The 6,969-nt window shown below is 36.2% G+C and overlaps 1 long non-coding RNA gene across 1 annotated transcript; it reads right to left on the reverse strand.

The window, feature by feature from the left end:
- Positions 1-2,546: 2,546 nt before the first annotated feature.
- LOC147006135 (uncharacterized) lies at positions 2,547-5,643 on the reverse strand. The gene is made up of 2 exons (XR_015047919.1): positions 3,475-5,643; positions 2,547-2,760 (listed from the first exon to the last, which is right to left on the reverse strand). It is a non-coding gene; the product is annotated as an uncharacterized LOC147006135 (long non-coding RNA).
- Positions 5,644-6,969: the final 1,326 nt, after the last annotated feature.

The raw sequence follows: 6,969 nt of genomic DNA on the forward strand, positions 1-6,969 counted from the left end.
CTAGAACACTTAACCACCAATCTGCATAATTTATTAAATTTTTAGAGACATAGTGTGCCAACAGGCTCCTTCTATCTGTGTGTTCACATTTTCATAAGTCTTAATTAAATTTGGAATATAACAACATCAGTACATCAGTTTGTCCTGTTCTCTCCCTCACTCCCTTATACTTTCCTATGGTTCACATTTCCTTGTCAGACCTGGAGACATTGAAAATTCTGTGCAAATTTGGTGGGTAACAGGTTCTTTGAGATTGAAATATTTCATCCTTCTGGAAAGCAACTTAAGCAGGATGGTATACAAATCAAAACATCCTCAAGGAATCCCTGAAACTGACAGAATTCAGCAGTCCTCTCCTTTCCAGAGTAAATAAGCTAGTTTGGTTGTTGAGAGTTACTCTCAGGCAAGCAAAGCTGCAAAAAAAAAAAAAAAAAAAAAAAAAAAAAAAAAAAAAAGACACTCAGACCACCCTAGATTCAAAATTAAAAGACAGACCATACCAGCTGTTTGCAACAACCAGGAACCTTCCAAGCTTTCTTGAAAGGGTAACTTGAAAAAGATACTCTCCAATATATTTTTGCTACTTGTGCAATGTGCTCCAGGGACCCAGATTTTGTAAACTGTCAACTATGCAGAGGGGACCTTGGTGGAACAGCTGTCTTTGAGACATTTCTGCTCCTCACCAATATTTCTATAAGTAACTCTTTAAAACTCATGTATCACAAATTTGGAATTTGGTAGTATTCTGTATTTTGGAGTGTCATGGCCTTCTCTGGAGAGAGGCTGCAACTTTAAGTCTCAGTGTAACATATCCAAATATGTCCTCTGATGTAGGTGCGAAATGGAGGACTCCATTTTCCAGAATGGCTTCCCTTTCTCGACCTTATCTAAGGAGGTTAACCCAAAAAGGGCTCTACCCGGGGAAGCTTGAATAGTCCATGGCTCACCCAGAAGTTCAAATACCTTTTTCCTGATAAGAACCCACCCAGCAAGTACCTGGGATTCTTGGAATGCCTCTAGATACCAAGGAGGCATTCACAGAAATTTAACCTCTAGCCAGTGGTTTCACAATCATCCTAAAATTCCCTTTCTAATCTCCAGTGTTTATATATAACCCTTATCCACACTGAATAACATGTATGCATATAAACTCACCCAGAATGAAGGTATGTGCACAAGGTAAGATCATCTAAGGATCTGATTCATGAAAATCCTCAGAGAAAGCCTTCTATTCCCATGCACTCACTCCCCACTAAACTGGGATCCTGCAGACCCCACTGATTCCTGACTGTATTTCATCCTTCCAGCCTGGTGTGCAGTGGTGCCTGGACACACTAAGGGAGGAAACTGAGGACAGGAACCATGGTTTCCCTAGTTAGGGTGTGTAAACACTTGTGTATCATCTCCACTGAAAAAATTTGTTACCCAACAGAATTTTATGAAAATGCTTTCTGTTTTGATCACTTTATATTTGCAATGCTAGAACTGACCTTACAATTATTTAACCCTAACCAATAACTTATGAGCTGATACTCTTGTGAAGACAAGCAGAGCAAATTACCAGTAAAAAAAAAAAAAAAAAAAAAAAAAAAAAAATGAAGAGGCTACACTTAGACTAATCAGAATTTTAATTTTTCTAGCTATAATTATAAAATAAAAAGCATGTTGTCATTAGCTAAATGCAATAATCACGAATACAGAGAAATTTCTTAGGAAAAAACATCTATCAGCTTTTTTGTCCCAAAACCATGAGGCTGCAGACTCCCTTTCTTAAAAAAACAGTTTTTCCAGCAGGGGCCCTGGTGCTGTGACTAATCCTGGCTAAAGCATGTGGCCATTCTCTTGCTAAACTAGCAGATAAAGTTTTAGCCATCTTTATTTTCCAACATGAAACACAGAACATTCAGCCATTCAGACAACTAGACACGAACACACATGAATTGAACACATGAACAGACCAGTGCACCAGACATTAGATGTTAGACAACACAAAGAGAACAGAGAACTTCTGCTGTAAGGGCTAGAGGGAAAAAGGCAGGACATCCCCCAACATTTCTCTCTGCCTCTGGGAGAGTTTCAAAATCCACTTTCCTCCCACCTGATGCAGTTCTCGACTGCGGCCATCGCCTGATTATTTAATAAAAACCCTTTTATTTCTCTCGCCTAAAAAGCAGCTTCTGGAAGATGCAGCCGACTGCCTGCTGCATTCCTAGGTCCTGGTATCACTGCTGAACCTGAGCGGGTCCAGCGCAGGCCAGCGCTGTTACTGCTCAGACCGTACCACACCCTTAGCAACCTTTTACCCGTTGCTTCTCCATGTCCCTGTATGAATTTTCTAATTCTTTCCTATCTGTGTAGCTCCATACCAGCAGTGTTTCTTCCAGCTTCTTCTGCCATTCTCAGACCCCACGTAGAGCACAAAATTGTTGTGGCCAGCCTGCAGCTCTCATGTCTGGGTTTGAGTCTGGGAGGCAACCTGGAGCTGAAAGAGAAGAGGGAATCTAGGCGGGTCCAGAAATAATGGAACCAAGACATACTAGTCTGCGCAAGGTTCGAATGTTTAATAAAAAAGTGTGCACTTACAAAGAGGGAAACCCATCCCTAGTCATGCCAAGTTTCTTGATGTAGAGATGTGAGGTTGTCAGAACAGCCTTTTAGCAGAAACTCACCAAATTCACAGTTTGCAGTTAACTCCAGAAAATCTTGGAGAACCGTTCAGCCTCACAGCAGGTGCTTATGGGCTGAACCAGCCTGCCTAGACTGAAAGAGTTTACATAGAAGTATTTTAATTTCTGTTACTTTAACTACCTCATGTAAAAGCACAACAGATAAAAAAATTACAAATTTTAGAATGTAGTGAATATCTTAAATTGCCTTGTCATTTAAGGTATGGTGAATAATTCTTGAAAAATAGCAAGGTGTAACTTTCTTCTCAATAAGAGAACTAATTATTATTCTTAGAAAACCTTCATTAATCTTTGATTTTAAAACAAGGAAAACTATAAATACAACAAAATTTGCTGCTTTCTGGAAACCTTTCTTTTTTTCTAAAATCAAGATATTTGGGAAGAATTTCTATGGGGACATGTTCTGTGGTAGACCTTAATTCAGTATCAAACACATAAGGCTATCACAAATTCAGATATTTAAAACGATATAGATCTTGGTAAGAAACTTTTCATATTGAAACAAAGCCTTTGTTATTCCAATAGGAAGACGTTTAGAAACAGCAACTAGTTAAAGAATCTTTCATGAGACATAACATTATGTGATATTTTTAAGGTTTTGAAAAGGGAAATGAACTAATAGTCTACAGTACAGGAATGACTCCACAAGAAAAAGCAAATATCCATACCTATTTTTACTCGAAGTCTTATACTTAACTTTCAAATGAATGATCACCATATATCTCAAAGAACAATAAAACTCTTACATGTCATCAGTATAATGGCAACAATATAATGAAATACTCACTAATACATGAGCATTGAGTTGACCATACATTTTGTAGACCAATAATTGATCCTAATGTTTCTCCATTTGCTGTTATATATCCTTTTTTACAAATATATTGTGTTTTTATACATTTAGAACATGTTAATTCAATTTCAGAGAAAAATTCCATTATCAATTTCTATGTCTGACTTTGAGAATGTCTCTAAATGGGGAAACATATTAGAAAAATGTAAGTGCCTGTATAGCATCTTAAGGAGTCACAATATAAAAAAAAATATTTAAAAATGCATTAGTTATTTGCACATGATTACCTGAAATAATTAAAAACACTCATATTTCTGGACCTAGGAAAATGGCTTCTAGGTTTAAATATACAACACAGTCCTCTGTGAAATAGTCTATGGCAAATTATTCATATATATTATATATATATTTGTCCAAGTGGATCCATAATCATAAGGAATACAGGAAAAGTTTAATGTATGTTTTTTCAAGTACCTCTTTTAAACCTGAGAATTAATTTGTATAGATAGATGATAGATAGATAGATAGATAGATAGATAGATAGATAGATAGAGGTATAGGTATAATTATAGATGCAGATATATAAAATGTATTTACCTAACTAGGGTTCCTGAGGTTTGGTGATGGTCTTGGAAAAGCTATCCAGATATGTGCTACAGATTCCAGTACCAAGAATTTTAAATGTCATAGTGACTATATGTCTAAAACACAATGGATGCTAAAAGTTCAAAGAAGTTCAGAACAAAATGTAAGTTTATTCAGTGTTCTTGGTCCAAGCTCTTCGGTTTATAAAGTATTTACAGCAAAATCATAGAAGAATGTTTCCCCAAACTAAACAAAGAGATGCCTATAATCATACAAAAATCTAACAGAACACCAAATAGGTTGGTACACGCGAGAAAATCCTCTCACCACATAAGAATCAAAACACCTTATAGACAGAAAAATAACAACAAATAGAATATTGAACCATCAAGGATAAAAGCCCAAGTAACATTTAAAGACAGACCTATCAGAATTACACCTGATTTATCAAAAGAGTCGATAAAGATCAACAGCCAGGGTAGATGTCTTGCATTCTCAAAGAGACTGAAGATGACACCCAGGACTATTATACCTTCAATCACCATTGATGTAAAAAATATATATTTCAAAACAAAAAACAAATTTAAACATAATCTAGCCACAAATCCAGCCCTACAGGAGAAACAAGAAGGAAAAATCCAAACCAAGGAAGTTAACTACACCTCAATATCAGGAAATAAATCTAAACCAGCAAAACCAAAATAAAGAACACACACACACATACACACACACACACAAGTGAGCACACACACACACACACAAACACGCATACATACACACAAACTAACATCCCCATTATTATAACAGAAATTAACAATCATTTGTCATTAATGTCACTAAATATCTGTGGTCTAAATTCCAAAATAAAAAGACACAGCAAAAAGACACACACATACCTCAGACTAAAGAGCTGGATAAACAGTTTCAAAGCTAATGGACCTAAAAAGCAAACTGGAGTAGCCATTCTAAAAATCTAATAAAATAGACTTTCAACCAAAACTAATAAAAATAGATGTGAAAGGACACTTTATACTCATCAAAGAAAAAGACCAACAAGATGATGTCTCAAATCTGAGTAACAATGTTCTAAATGCAAAAGCCCCCACACTGCGAGAAGAAACATTACTAAAGCTCACATAACACTTTGAACCTCACACATTAATAGTGGGAAATGTTAACACTCCACTTTTACCAAAAAAAAAAAAGTCATCAAGGCATAAACTATAAAAAGAAATAATAAAAATGATAGATATTAAGAATAAACCATCCCTAACAGATACATACAGAACATTTCAACCAAACACAAAAGAAGGTGCTACCGTTTTCTCAGCACCTCAAAATCCTTCTCAAAAATTGATCACAATGTTGAGCACAAAGTCTCAAAAGATATCAGAAACCTGCAAAAGCTACTTGCATCTTATGATAATACCATGAATTAAAGCTGGACTTCCACAACAAGAGAAACACTGGAAAGCCTACACACTCTTGGAAACTGAACAACTCTCTTCTGAATGAGTCAGGAAAAAATTAAAGGAAGAAATGAAAGACTTTGTAGAATTCAATGGAATTAATGAAACTTATGGAACACAACAAATACAGTGCAAAGAGGAAAATCCATAGCACTAACTACCTTCATAAGGAAATGAGTGAGATGTCAGTATACCAGCAACTTAACAGCATGTCTGAAAGCTGTATAATAAAAAGAAGCAAACACACTCAAGAGGAGTAAAGGGCAGGGTATACTCAAAATGAAGGGTAAAATTAATCAATTAGAAACAGAGAACAAAACAAAGATTCACAAAACAGATGAGTTGGTTCTTTGAGAAAATCAATAAGAAAGACAAACAGCTAATATAATGAATAGACAGGGTGACAGTATTCAAATTAACAAAATCAGAAATGAAATGGGGGATGTAACATCAGACACTGAGGAAATCCAAATGAATCATTTGGTCTTTCTTCAAAATCCTGTATGTAGAAAATTGGAAAATCTAAACAAAATTAATGATTTTCTTGGTATATGCTACTTCTCAAAGTTAAATCAAGATGAGATAGACAATTTAAATAGACTTATAACCCATAAAGAAATAGAAGCAATCTTTAAAACTATAAACCAAAAACAGCCCAGGGCCAGATGGGTTTAGATCAGAATTTACCAGACTTTGACTGAACGACTCATACTTGTACTCCCCAAAGTTTGCCTGCTTATGTGAGCACTGAGAGAGCCAGTCCAAAGCAAGGATGAGCTGTAGACATGTCTAATCCTCAAAGGTCTCATCTTAAGACTTGCAGGAGTACAACTAGTCCCTCCTTCTACTTGGGCCTGCATGTCCAGATGCATGTAGTCTGTGAGACTCCCCAAATCTGCCATCATATAGGTAGTCACGTGGCCTGGTGGCCAAATTACTGGACTAACTTGCTTTCTTCCTTTAATGACATGTACAGAAAGCACCTGTAGTTCCTCTTTATGCAAATGAGCATTCTCAGCACCTCAGATTTAGGCAATTAAGTATATTCACCCCCCTCAATTTCTACCCTTTCCCCAAGGCTAATATATCTTTTGCTATCCCCCACCCAAAACAAAGTCCTTTCACTCTAAAGCATCTCAGAGAATGTCATTTTTCCCCACACTTACTGCTATGCAAGATCCTGGAATGCAGCAACATGCTAAACTTCATTCCTTTTAGTGTGGCAGGTACACAATGGTAGCTGGACAAAATGAGGGAAGAAGCAGAACTGTGCCAGAACTTCAAATTATTCCATAAAATAAAAGCAGAAGGAATATGACCAAACTCAGTCCAAGAGGTCACAAACAACCTGATACACAAACCTCATGAAAATGTAACCAAGAAAAAGAATTTCAGCCCCATTTCCCTCATTGATGCAAATTATTTCATAAAATAA

The sequence above is a fragment of the Mus caroli genome, unplaced genomic scaffold (genome assembly GCF_978045245.1).
Source record: "Mus caroli unplaced genomic scaffold, Mus_caroli_1 scaffold_1, whole genome shotgun sequence".
NCBI lineage: Eukaryota > Metazoa > Chordata > Mammalia > Rodentia > Muridae > Mus > Mus caroli.